Genomic DNA, 15,000 nt, shown 5'->3' on the forward strand with positions numbered 1-15,000 from the left:
CAACGTTGCTTAACTTCGCTGATCAGACGAGAAGCGGTGTATTCAACGTGGTGTGGTCGTTGGCTCTGATGAGCTTGACTTATCGACTATTTGAAGATGATGTTCTCCTGCTTAGTTATGAAAGCAACGCTTTTCATAGTATAGTTATAATTATATATATATATATATATATATATATATATATATATATATATATATATATATATATATATATATATATATATATATATATATATATATATATATATATATATATATATATATATATATATATATATATACATAAACCATACTGGAAGAGCAAGGAGTTAGTGTTAATAAATATATTTGTTTTTTCTTCCAACTAGAAGAGGGGAAACTGGTTATGCTACCAAATGGAAGATAGTTTCTGAAAATTAGAATATGAATTCAGTTGAAACATTACTTGATACTGAATGAATCTTGCGCATGCCTACAAGAAAAGAGTCAGGGGAGAAGGTATATTATCTCGGCATGCCTTAGCGCGCCGGAAAATCTTGCAACCCCTCCACCTTTATATTGAGTTTTATTCACATTTGTGCTTGTGTATGTGAATTTAGTCATAAATGTGCAGTTGCAGGGTCAACACTGAAACAGAAAACCTATGCATATGACCCGATAATGTTAAATTAAGTGAGAAAAACAGGGAAAATAGTAATTTACTACACGCACGACCGCTCTGGCTCAATATATACCGCGCGACAAAAATTTTGAGCTTCCTCAAGCCCTGGTAGCAGAAGGTTCTCCCAGCTCCTACCTCCCAGCCGCAGCCAGCCAACCAGCAGCCAGCTCCGAAGGAAGAAGGTCCGCCCTACACCGAGCCGCCGAGTCACAAGCTCCGCCTACCGGGTCCGGAAAGAACCAATAGTCACCCAGCACCGCTCCCGCTCTCACTCCTGCGTCTTTTAAAAGACCTGCAGGTGGCAAGGCGCACACACTCGCCCACGAGCTGCCGAAAAAGGAGCATCTTCGCTCCCAACGACTCTACAAAGAAAAAGGCTTTGGCCTACTAACAAAAAAGAATACCGATAGACAACCCGGCAGTCACTTCGAGGAGCCGCGGTCTTCCCTACGTTCCCTGTGGAGAGAGCCTCACCTAAGGGATATCGCTGGAAGATCGCAGTAACTCATTGGTATAAGTGACTTTTGCCAACTGTTCCTCCTTCTCCACCTTTCTTTTCTTCGTACCGGCGACAGAGTCAGGATCGGGCCTTAGGCAAGCCCGCTCCGCGCTCTTTAGCCACCGGGGCCTCTAGTGTTGGCTAGAGCAGCCCAGAGACACCTCGGTAGCGTACAAGCCCTACCTCAGGGCTAGATATTCAGGGTTTCTTCCCTCCAGCTAGGATCCCCCTCGGGATATAGGTTCTAGGGCGATAGGAAACAACAACAGGTTGTTTATAGGCCACTCGTGGTTGTAGCACCCAAAAGGCTGTAGCGCCACAAGGCTGTAGCGCCACTTACTTTTAAAAACACTTTTTCACCACAGATTCTTCCACAAGGCTGCAGTATCATAGGGCCCGGCCCTATGATAAGATGGCCGCTCCACGCCCCCCTGATCGGACTATAAGGTACCGGATAAAGACTGCAAGCATTCCTGCCGACATCAGCAATTCGTTCTTTACCAGAACACAGGTACCCCATACAAAATGTTTCCGATCTGGCCCGTATATCATCGTTGGCTTAGCTAGCGAGGCGGACCGTGAAAAACACACCACAGAACAGGCAACCGAAAATTTAAAACTTCTAGGCTTCGAGCTCGTAGAGTCTCCGGAGCAAATCGCCGCTCGAACAATCCTTGCCCGTCGAGTCGACGATTATATACTGAAAAAAACCAGCGAGGATCTCCGAGAGGAGATCGAAGAAAAAAACGGAATCCAGATCGACGACATAAAACTCATACAAAAAGTACACATGATCAAACTAAAGCTACGATCGAGACAGCAGGCAGAACAGGCGCAGAAGAAAGGAATCAAACTCTTTTCCCAAATAATACCCTCTTACAACGTCAGCATTGAGGAATACCGTCCGGTAAATCAATGTTATAAGTGTTATAAATTCAGTCATAGAACAAACCAATGTAAGGAGAAAGAACAAGTGTGCTCTAAGTGTGCAGCTAAGGGCCACGATTATAGAAACTGCCAATCAACCACATTAAAATGCGCTAACTGTGACGGCGAACACGTTGCTGTCTCGTTCAAATGCCCAGTTAAACGCACCCAGCAGCAACAACAAAACTCCATAACAGCAACACCAACAACCTCTTCACAGCCAAACAACTCCTACGCTCAAGCAGCCACACCTGCCACCCCAACACACATGAACACAATTTCTAACACAAACATGGAAAAACTGCTACTAGCCGAAATTATAATCAAATATTCCATACAAACCTCCTTCGGTGACCTGAGAAAACAAGCAGAAACCATGAACTCACTGCTGGAGTACAATGGTTGTCCAACAATAAAACTCCCACCAAATTTCACACAAACAAATCAACAACACTACCAACAAAAGCTTGTGGAACAAACAGAAGCCCCTACACAAACAAACCAACAACACCACCTTGCTGAACAAACAGAAGCTCCTACAGTCCCTAATCAGGAACCAAACTCCTCCTCCACCGAACAATCCAGCCTCCTTCCAACCGGGAACCTAGCTACCGGTGAGGACACAGTTTCTGGGAAAACGCAACCCAACAGCCCCACTCCTACCACTACCTCCACCACAAAAACGAACGAAAACACACCAACACAAGCCAGTAACACCGCACATAAAAGACACATTCCGGGTACACAACCCACCTCCCCTAGACCCACACGAACCACATCGAGAGTTAAGAAAACATGATTACGATCATGCAACTAAATTGTCGCGGCTACTGGAATAACCGGCACCTTATTTCAGAAGCTATTCGATCAACCGACCCAGACATCGTCCTCCTGAACCACACAGGTTCACCAACAAAACCAATTAAGCTATATGGATATAACACACGTTACACTACAGGTACACGTCATGATGGCGTAGCTGTCATGGTCAAATGCACCATCAAACACATCCACATAACCGACTGGCCTTCAGCACACTTCCTGGCCACCAGGATCGAAACACAACACGGGATATTTCTTATTGCCACCACATACAGCAGACCGGATACAGGGCTCCCTCTCACCAGTCTCAACAATCTCTTCAATCACACAAACATACCAGCCTATATACTGGCAGACCTCAATGCCAGTCACACAGCATTTAGACACACCAAGAACAACCAACATGGACACCAACTTCTACAACTTACACAACTGAAACGCCTCCGTTTCCTTGGCCCTGACTTTCCTACCTGCTATACCCACAATGGGAATGGCAGGCCGGATCTCATCCTCTCCAACCGGCAATCCCTACCTTTCCATCACCACATCTCCTACGGACCCATCTGTGGTTCAGACCACGTCCCCCTAATTCTAAAAATATCCTCAAACCCCATATCTATCCCATCCCCACCTGTCCCCGACTACCGCTCCGCCGACTGGGAGGGATTCAGGAAAACTCTTTCAGACCTACACCAACCACCACAGCTCGAAGGCCAACCCTATACAATAATAGACAGTGCCCTAGAGACACTACATAGTGACATCCTGACATCAGCCAACAGACACACACCAAAGAAACAACACAAAATTCAAATAGACTTCAGACCCTCCATAAAAACACAACGACTACTAGTGTGCTACAGAACACGCTTTTTACAAAACATGCACAACCACATACCCATCTACAGAGACCTCTGCACCCTTCGCACACACATACTAAATAGCCTACAGGATGACCACAGCGCTCACTGGAGGAACCTAGTCTCCCTTATGGACGGAGCTCGCTGCAAAAATCCTACTCAGTTCTGGCACATGGTGCACAAGCTGAAGGGATGCCACCGGGAAAGATTCGAGTACCTCCTAGTGAACGGTGATCGAGTCACCAACCCAGACCAGGTCACCAACACCTTCCAGACACACTGGTGCAACACCTTCCAACCACACCCTTTCCCTCCCCATGAGCCCAGTATTGCCCACATACACCACATCACCGATCTTGTGCGCCGAAACATAGCAAACACGCTACCACATAACATTATACACTTAACACACCTAGATCCCCAACACCCTCTCACCACACCCATTGAGGAGGAGGATGTCACCAGGTTGCTCAGACATACTCCGCGGCGAGCCCCCGGCCCCTCAGGAGTCACATGGCCGATGGTGCGGAGCCTTCCTCCAGAAATCATATCCAGCCTGACAAAAATTTTCAATGCTTGCCTCGCCTCTGGATACTTCCCAAAGGCTTTCAAAATTTCAAACATCACCCTTATTGCCAAGCCCGGAAAAAACTCTCACTTACCAGAAAACTATCGCCCCATAAGCCTCCTTGAAATTCTTGGAAAAACTTTTGAACGTCTAATCAACTTAAGATTGAGAGCGTTCCTCGAATGTAACGGATTGCTGGCACCACAGCAGTTCGGTTTCCGGAGGAACGCCTCAACTGAGGACGCCCTTAACAGCATAGTAGCCTACCTAAATTTCAACAAGCCATATTACAAGACAGCACTCGTGACAAAAGATGTCAAGAAAGCTTTTGACACCGTTTGGCACACCGGTTTGAAATACAAAATTTGTAATAACTTCAATCTCCCTTTTCTAACACAACGCATCTTGTGTAGTTTTCTGGATGAGAGACAGACAAGAATCCGCCACCAGGGCAACTTTTCGCCATTTTTCACCCCTCAGGCTGGAGTCCCACAAGGCTCCGTACTCTCCCCCACCCTTTTTAACATGTACACAGCTGACCTACCCCTCCCAGCCCACAATGACTCACTAACTATTCAATACGCGGACGATGTAACGCAATTGGCCCGTGCCAGGTCGTTAGATCTCCTAACCGACAAAATTCAATGGGAACTGATGGCGACTAGCCTGTGGGAGATGAAATGGCGAATTCTCTCCCATCCCGAAAAATCAAAAGTCACTTATTTCAACATTAAAAGAAGTCAGCCCCGCCAAATCTCACTAAACAGAATTACTCCAATCCCCACCCCAATCCCCATCAGTAACAACAACAAAGTGCTTGGCCTCACCATAGATAAGCACCTCAACTTCAATATACATATAAAACAAAAAGCAACCATAGCCGCCAAGGCCCTGAGCAACCTGGAAAGATTTCGCGACAGCAGCACAAAAACAAAACTTCACCTCTACAAAGCTTTCATTCTCCCTCTCTTAACCTACTGCCCTCTTGCCCTCTCTCTCTCTGCTCCCTCCAACCTCTCTAAACTTCAAAAAGTTCAAAACCGAGCAATTCGTTTCGCTCTTGGGACGAAATGGTTCGACTTCCAAACCTCTCTCTCCATTCACCAGGAGTCCAACATCTCCCCCCTTAACATAACACTCCACAATAGAATCGAAAAACAACTAAGCTCCTTCTCCGACAGACACACAATCACATACAATTTCATTACCAACCTCCCCCCACCTTTCCGTCACCTGCCGCACTGCAATCTCCTTGATCCTCCCACTGTGCCTCCTGAACCTGTTTTCTAATAATGGACTCCTCCTTTCTTCCCTTCACTATCTCCTTTCTCTGTACCACTCATGGTGTCTGAGTGGCATCATCGTCGTTCTCTCGTTCACGTGGGCGGTCCCGCGTGCCAACACCTAGTGGTTTTTTCATATTTTTTGTCTTATGGTTTTGTATTCATATTTTTGTTTTTGTGCATTATTTTTTTGTCTCGCAGCCTAGGTTTTAAGGTGGCACCGGACCGCTCTTGGGAAAGGGACGCGACAAAAAATCACCGCCATTAACATACCATGCCTCTGACCGAGGGAGTGGGGTCGTGTGGCAACACCTAGTGGTTTTTTCATATTTTTTGTCTTATGGCTTTGTATTCATATTTTTGTTTTTTATACATTATTTTCTTGCCTCGCAGCCTAGGTTTCAAGGGGGCACCGGACCACTTCCAGAGAGACGGGGATAGCACGAACCGCACTCCTCCCACTGACGTCACGGCAATGGGGCCCCCGGACGTCGGCATGACGTTCCGGTAGCGGTACCCCCCGAGGTAGTTAAGGAGCGGCCAGTACTGATGATGGGGACGGTAACCACACCATTCAGTGGAAGCCACTTCACCCCCCACACAGAGGTAGTTGGGTGCGGCAAGGGCTGGGCAGGAAGGTAGTCAAGAGATGGTGGGGCGGGGCCCTGGAAGCATCCATGCAGGAATCCCCATTCACCCCCCGCCACCAGCGACTTACCGCGTGCAAGCAGATGGTATTAGATTTGACCCCTCGTTGCGGTGAGGGAGCCTTTTCGAGCCTCTGTCATTGCACATCCTACCATCATGTCAATCATTATCACAAACCATCCTCACCCTCCCCATGCACATAACACCACAACATTTTTTATACTTCTCTTTTCTTTAGCAGGTTGGCCTTTTTGCAGGAAGAGTCACAGGACAAGAGCAGAAAGGACCGACACCGCTTTTTCACCCACCACATTACATCATACATTAAATATCCCTGCCATCACCAAATCACTCTACTACTATCCGTGGTTCGGAACCCACGTAAAACTGTAGGTCCCTCCGCTATACGGATGTACTTCTTCCTCTGTCCTTCTTTGAACCAATAAAAAGCAAAAAAAAAAAAAAAAAAAAAAAAACCCTTTCTACTCTGACTGTCCTTCACTCCTCTTTCACATCCTGATGGTGCAGGCTCTGGATAGTCTGGCCCCTAACTTGTGCGTGGTTTGGCCCGGGGTTTTGGGTGCGTGGGCGGCGTTCGTGGCTGTGGCTGTGTTGGGCTTGGCCTGCTCGGTTGGTGGCGGACTCTCCTGCTTTCCCCGATAAAGACCTTGTCCCCCTTGCCATCTTAGCATGAATATAACACGTAAAAAAAAAAAAAAAAAAAAAAAAAAAAAAAAGATGTCCTTCCTCATTGAAATTGCGCCTGGGTTAAGCCCCAGTGACTATTTCTCCTACTACAATTCCCTTCTTATCACCCCCCTATTCTTCCCACTATCCCCACTTCCCCCTCCCCATCTTTTCTCTCTTTGTTATGTTATGTTATTTTGAGGCACATTCGTGAGCTTCCTGTTAGACCGTTCGGACGTCGTACTAGCAGCTCTCATCACCATGACTGGCCGCGGCAAGGGAGGCAAGGGTCTTGGAAAGGGAGGCGCCAAGCGTCACCGTAAGGTTCTGCGTGATAACATCCAGGGAATCACCAAGCCTGCTATCCGTCGTCTAGCTCGCCGAGGTGGCGTCAAGCGCATCTCTGGTCTCATCTACGAGGAGACTCGTGGGGTGCTCAAGGTGTTCCTTGAGAACGTTATCAGGGATGCTGTCACCTATACCGAGCACGCCAAGCGTAAGACCGTTACTGCCATGGACGTTGTCTACGCCCTCAAGCGTCAGGGCCGTACCCTGTACGGATTTGGTGGTTAAATCGCTCCATTATTGAGATGGTGCCAGCTATTCAGCTTGCATTATCATCATTGAATAACATCATCTCCCGGACCTTTTTAAGGTCCACAAACATGAAAAGAAAGAAGGACCATAGACTACTATTATTACTACTACTTTCTCATAACCATGTTCACTATCACTATCTGAGCTAAGAAAAGAAACCATTATTAATTATAACCATCTTTCTCACTTCATCAGGTCTTCTCCAAGTATTATTATTATTATCATTATTATTATTATTATTATTATTATTATTATTATCATTATTATTATTATTATTATTATTATTATTATTATTATTATTATTATTATTATTATTATTATTATCATTGACTTATTTCAATGATCACGCCCCTCATCGTTCTCAGTTTCTCATAAAACAAAATATACATTGAGATGAAAAAGACGCTCAACATATCACAATAGGCAACACATCTAATCAACTCTCCACTGTGACACACAGCAGGTACATTAGTAGAAATATAGTATACACTACTTGCTTATTATTGATATACCAGTATAGTCTACACAACTCTCTAGATGTTTGAACGTGTGGCTCCGAAGAGGAGCCGGATTGATGGTGATATTGGCTGAAGGGGAGGGAGGCCCTTTATTTACTTCTTCTCAGTCTTCTTGGGAAGGAGCACGGCCTGAATGTTGGGCAGCACGCCACCCTGTGCAATGGTGACTCCGGAGAGGAGCTTGTTAAGTTCCTCGTCGTTGCGGATGGCCAGCTGCAGGTGACGTGGGATGATGCGAGTCTTCTTGTTGTCACGGGCGGCATTGCCGGCAAGCTCAAGGACTTCAGCAGCCAGGTACTCCATAACTGCCGCAAGGTACACGGGGGCACCAGCACCCACGCGCTCGGCGTAGTTGCCTTTCCTTAGAAGGCGATGAATCCTGCCGACCGGGAACTGGAGTCCAGCACGACTGGAACGGGACTTTGACTTTCCCTTCACCTTTCCTCCCTTGCCGCGTCCAGACATGATAATGGATGTTGTGGTAGTAGTAGTAGTAGTAGTAGTTGTTGTTGTTGGTGATAAATGAGGAGCGCGAGTACTCTAACCTCGTCGGTAGCTCTGCGAGCAAGTAGTGAATTTTGGGAAAAACAGTTATATATACGCGAGATCAGATCGGCCCAGAGCGCGTCTGGACCAATCAGGACGCTCGCTGAGGTGGCGACTCCTGATCCTGAGTAGGCACGCTAATATATATACCACTTTTCAACTGAGAAAACGCACACTCGTTCTCACAGCAGTACGGCGACACTATGCCTCCCAAAGCATCAGGAAAGGCTGCCAAGAAAGCTGGCAAGGCACAGAAGGCCATTGCCAAGGGCGACAAGAAGAAGAAGCGCAGGAGGAAGGAGAGCTACTCCATCTACATCTACAAGGTGCTCAAGCAAGTCCACCCAGACACTGGCGTGTCCTCCAAGGCCATGTCAATCATGAACTCGTTCGTGAATGACATTTTCGAGCGCATCGCTGCCGAGGCATCCCGCCTGGCACACTATAACAAGCGCTCCACCATCACCAGCCGGGAAATCCAGACCGCTGTCCGTCTTCTTCTGCCTGGTGAACTGGCAAAACACGCTGTTTCTGAAGGCACCAAGGCTGTTACCAAGTATACCTCCTCCAAGTAAACAGGCGGCCAGTATACTGCTGCCAGTATAAAATAATACCCGGCTCCATTGGAGCCACACTTGAAAAGGAAAAAAGATACGATATAGACAAATGCATTATTATTATAATTATTGTTATTATTATTAATATTATTATTATTATTATTTTTATTATTATTATTATTATTATTATTATTATTATTATTATTATTATCATTATTAATAATATTAATATTGTTGTTTTTATTATGATTATTATTATAATAATTATTGTATCATTATTATTATTATTATTATTATTATTATTATTATTATTATTATTATTATGCTTATTATTATCGTGATTATTATTCTGTGGAGATAAAGAAAAGATAAAAAAAAATAGAGATAAAGAAAGATAAAAATTCTCCCAAGTGAAAGAGATATGGCCATGGAAGAGGGAATAATAATAATAATATAAAAAAAAAAAAAAGGGGGGAAGGATATTGAGTTGAAAGTCGATACCTGATACTGAAAGATGGAAAATAAATATTTTCTTCCACAAAACCAAACAGATTGTCTATGAAAATTCTTTAATGAAAGAGATGTTTGGCCCTAAAAAGGGCCTAGATATTGCTGTTATGAAGATCATTCGTGGATGACTTCTTAGGCACGCTCGCCACGGATGCGACGAGCCAGTTGGATGTCCTTTGGCATGATAGTCACGCGCTTGGCATGGATGGCGCACAGGTTGGTATCCTCAAACAGACCCACGAGGTAAGCCTCGGAAGCTTCCTGGAGAGCCATGACAGCAGAGGACTGGAAGCGGAGGTCAGTCTTGAAATCCTGAGCAATTTCACGCACCAGGCGCTGGAAAGGCAGTTTCCTGATAAGCAGCTCAGTGCTCTTCTGATAACGGCGGATCTCACGGAGAGCAACGGTTCCAGGCCTGTAACGGTGGGGTTTCTTGACACCTCCAGTGGCTGGAGCAGACTTGCGAGCTGCCTTTGTAGCAAGCTGCTTGCGGGGCGCCTTGCCACCAGTGGACTTGCGAGCCGTTTGCTTGGTACGTGCCATAGTTGTGGTAACAACAACTCACAACGAACACTCAGCTGAGTCTGCCCGCGCTTCCCACAAAATCCCTTTATATATGAATCGGGTGGGCCCGACGACTCCAACCCTGCCTTGTGATTGGTCAGAAACGTCCAGTGAGGCTCATCGCCCACGCAGTCACCGCATGAAAGATGTGATCATTATTGTTAGTCTAATTCATTTTGTTCTTATTCTTATTCTTATTCTTATTCTTTCTTCCCTCATTCATAACAAATCTTGGAAAATATACAGCAGAACTGACATGTCATTTAAAATTCTAAGACAATTAGCAAGAAAGTTGTGATATTCTTATTTTTTTCATTCTTTTTATTCTATTTTTTTCTTATTCTTGTCATAATTAATATTGTTATCTTTATTATTTTCATTTTTTTTTATTATTCTTCCTTATCTTATTCTTATTTATCCTACTTTTAGAGAGATGAGGCTTGTGCGGTCACCCATCCAAGTTCTGCCCGGACCCCCTGCTTAACCTTGCTGATCCCGCCGTCAGCTGATTGGTCAAGAGCGGAGAACAAGGTGTTGGGAGGGCTTATTTCTCTTATTCTTATTCTTTCCTGTATTGTTGTTGCATTGTTGTGCTGAAAATGTTGGAAAATATGCACTAAAATTAACCCTTCATTCATAATTCTACGACAATTAGCAAGAGAGATATATTATTACTTTTTTCCCTTATTTTTGTTCTTTTTATTCTTAATCTTCTTTTTTTTATTATAGTTGTTATTGTTATTTTATTATTTTCGTTTTTCGTTCATTCTCCTCATTCTTATTGCTATTTTTTTCTATTCTCAGAGAGATGAGGCTTTTGTGGTCACCCATCCAAGTTCTTCCCGGACCCCCTGCTTAACTGCGCTGATCCCGCCGTTAGCTAATTGGCCAAGACCGGAGAACTAGGTGTTGGGAGGCCTTCTTTCTATTATTCTTATTCTTTCTTCCCCCATTCATATCGTTGTATTGGAAATGTTGGAAAATATACAAAAGAATTCACCCTTCTATGACAATTAGGAAGAAAGACATGGGATGCTTTCTTTCTTTTTTTTTATATTCCTTTATTGTAATTTTTCTTATTCTTGTTATAATAATTCTTACTGTTATCTTTATTACTTAAAATTTTCGTTCATTCTCCCTATTCTTATTCTTATTTTTTTTATTTATTTATTTTTTTTCAGACAGATGAGGCTTGTGTAGTCACCCATCCAAGTATTGCCCGAAACCCCTGCGTAATCTCGACGATTTCATTTGACAATACCTATTTACTTATTTATTTATTATTATATTTATTAAAAAAAAAAAAGAAGAAAAGAAGATGAAGAATAAGGTATGTAATCGAAATACTCTCTCTATACTGTAGCAATAGTTTAGCTGGATGTACTTGTATTGTGTCAAAAATACTTGCAATATCTGCAATTGTAACCTGCAGTGTCGGCATAATGCATAATTAAGCAATGAAAAGAAAAATTAATAAAAGAATAAATGAAAAAAAGAAAGAAAAAAAGATACAATTAACAATTAAATATATTAGCTACCCCTCTACGTTTCTTTATCACTGCAGAAAAATGGAAACATTTTAACGTAGACTTGTCAAAATTCAACTGAAATTAAGGGTTAAATAAGGATTGTCACCCCTTCCCCAGAGGATATTCATTGTCTTTTAATATATATATATATATATATATATATATATATATATATATATATATATATATATATATATATATATATATATATATATATATATATATATATATATATATATATATATATATATATTCTTTTTATTTAAAGTCTTATTTAGAGAGAGAGAGAGAGAGAGAGAGAGGTAACGTCCTTGAGGATAGCAGCTCGTCTACGCTCCGCTCAGTGATCAGCGTTAGAATGTAATTCCTCATTTCTTTAAAAAAAAAAAAAAAAAAAAAAAAACAGAAACTTTATTTAGGGGGCTTGCTGGAAACAAACTACAATGGAGGAAAGAACAATATGTCTGCTATATGACCCACCCAGTTAAATTTTCAAGAAGCAAACGCAAGTTGGAAAATACGAGGAAGATAAATTTTCATTTATATACGTTTTATGGTAATTTCTGCCACGCCTTCCTCTATTCATCAAACGTCACTGACACTTATTCCCTTTATTTTTTACTTTACAGAATCTTTTGTAGGGCAAGACTCTAGAGGATATGTGCTTTCATAAATTCTATAATGCTTTGCTTATCATAGAGACATAAAAAAAAAAATAATAATAATAAAAATAAATTAATTAATTAATTTAAAAAATCAAAATAAATAGATATATAAATTAATTAATCAATCAAATAAATTTCTATGCTTCACCTTTATAGCATTCGTATGAATGTCAAAACAAAACAAAAAATATAAATATAAATAATAATATGAAAAAAAAAAATTACTAAATATATGAAAAATAGCATTACTACTACTACTACTACTACTACTACTACTGCTACTACTACTACTATTTTTTTTTTTTTTTTATGTAGGAAGGACACTGGCCAAGGGCAACAAAAATGTAATAAAAAAAATGCCCACTGAAATGCCAGTCCCATACAGGGGTCAAAGCAGTGGTCAAAAAATGATGAATAAGTGTCTTGAAACCTCCCTCTTGAAGGAATTCAAGTCATAGGAAGGTGGAAATACGGAAGCAGGCAGGGAGTTCCAGAGTTTACCAGAGAAAGGGATGAATGATTGAGAATACTAGTTAACTCTTGCGTTAGAGAAGTGGACAGAATAGAGGTGAGAGAAAGAAGAAAGTCTTGTGCAGCGAGGCCACGGAAGGAGGGGAGGCATGCAGTTAGCAAGATCAGAAGAGCAGTTAGCATGAAAATAGCGGTAGAAGACAGCTAGATATGCAACATTGCGGCGGTGAGAGAGAAGCTGAAGACAGTCAGTTAGAGGAGAGGAGTTGATGAGACGAAAAGCTTTTGATTCCACCCTGTCTAGAAAAGCAGTATGAGTGGAACCCCCCTCAGACATGTGAAGCATACTCCATACATGGACGGATAAGGCCCTTGTACAGAGTTAGCAGCTGGGGGGGTGAGAAAAACTGGCGGAGACGTCTCAGAACACCTAACTTCATAAAAGCTGTTTTAGCTAGAGATGAGATGTGAAGTTTCCAGTTCAGATTATAAGTAAAGGACAGACCGAGGATGTTCAATGTAGAAGAGGGGGACAGTTGAGTGTCATTGAAGAAGAGGGGATAGTTGTCTGGAAGGTTGTGTCGAGTTGATAGATGGAGGAATTGATTTTTTGAGGCATTGAACAATATCAAGTTTGTTCTGCCCCAATGAGAAATTTTAGAAAGATCAGAAGTCAGGCGTTCTGTGGCTTCCCTGCGTGATATGTTTACCTCCTGAAGGGTTGGACGTCTATGAAAAGACGTGGAAAAGTGCAGGGTGGTATCTTCAGCGTAGGAGTGGATAGGACAAGAAGTTTGGTTTAGAAGATCATTAATGAATAATAAGAAGAGAGTGGGTGACAGGACAGAACCCTGAGGAACACCACTGTTAATTGATTTAGGAGAAGAACAGTGACCGTCTACCACAGCAGCAATAGAACGGTCAAAAAGGAAACTTGAGATGAAGTAAACAGAGAGAAGGATAGAAACCGTAGGAGGGTAGTTTGGAAATCAAAGCTTTGTGCCAGACTCTATCAAAAGCTTTTGATAATTATGTCCAAGGCAACAGCAAAAGTTTCACCAAAATCTCTAAAAGAGGATGACCAAGACTCAGTAAGGAAAGCCAGAAGATCACCAGTAGAGCGGCCTTGACGGAACCCATACTGGCGATCAGATAGAAGGTTGTGGAGTGATAGATGTTTAAGAATCTTCCTGTTGAAGATAGATTCAAAAACTTTAGATAGGCAGGAAATTAAAGCAATAGGATGGTAGTTTGAGGGATTAGAACGGTCACCCTTTTTAGGAACAGGTTGAATGTAAGTAAACTTCCAGCAAGAAGGAAAGGTAGTGTTGACAGACAGAGCTGAAAGAATTTGAATAGGCAAGGTGCAAGCATGGAGGCATTGTTTCGGAGAACAATAGGAGGGACCCCATCCGGTCCATAAGCCTTCCGAGGGTTTAGGCCAGCGAGGGCATGGAAAACATCATTGCGAAGAATTTTAATAGGTGGCATGAAGTTGTCAGAGGGTGGAGGAGAGGGAGGAACAAGCCCAGAATCGTCCAATGTAGAATTTTTAGCAAAGGTTTGAGCAAAGATTTCAGCTTTAGAAATAGATGCGATAGCAGTGGTGCCATCTGGTTGAAATAGAGTAGGGAAAGAAGAAGCAGCAAAGTTATTGGAGATACTTTTTGGCTAGATGCCAGAAATCACGAAGGGAGTTAGAGAGAGAGAGAGAGAGAGAGAGAGAGAGAGAGAGAGAGAGAGAGAGAGAGAGAGAGAGAGAGAGAGAGAGAGAGAGAGAGAGAGAGAGAATGTGTGTGTGTGTATATGTGTCGGTTGGGTTGTGAAGGATGGGAAAAACCAGCAAGCCTCGGCTCCACTGACTGATCGATACTTGAATGTAATTCAAGTAAGGCGAAGTTAGGTTAGATTAGGTCAGGTCAGGTTAAGTTAGGTTAGGTTAGGTTAATTTAGGTTAGGTTGTTAGTGTTAGTTTAGGGTAGTTTAGGTGATGTTACGTTATGTTAGGTTAGGTTAGGTTAAGTTAGGTTATGTTAGGTTAGGTTAGGCCAGCTTTGCTTAATTTAGGTTAGGTTAATTTAGGATATTATAGGTTAGGTTCATTTAGGT

General features: G+C 42.7%; 1 non-coding gene across 1 annotated transcript in view; it reads right to left on the reverse strand.

Annotated features, from left to right (window-relative positions):
• Nucleotides 1-64, reverse strand: part of LOC135099053 (5S ribosomal RNA) — a 119-nt gene extending 55 nt beyond the window's left edge. The window contains exon 1 of the ribosomal RNA XR_010267602.1: nt 1-64. This exon is cut by the window's left edge and continues 55 nt beyond it. This is a non-coding gene — a ribosomal RNA (5S ribosomal RNA).
• Nucleotides 65-15,000: the final 14,936 nt, after the last annotated feature.

This window comes from Scylla paramamosain, unplaced genomic scaffold (genome assembly GCF_035594125.1).
Source record: "Scylla paramamosain isolate STU-SP2022 unplaced genomic scaffold, ASM3559412v1 Contig100, whole genome shotgun sequence".
Classification (NCBI taxonomy): Eukaryota; Metazoa; Arthropoda; class Malacostraca; order Decapoda; family Portunidae; genus Scylla; species Scylla paramamosain.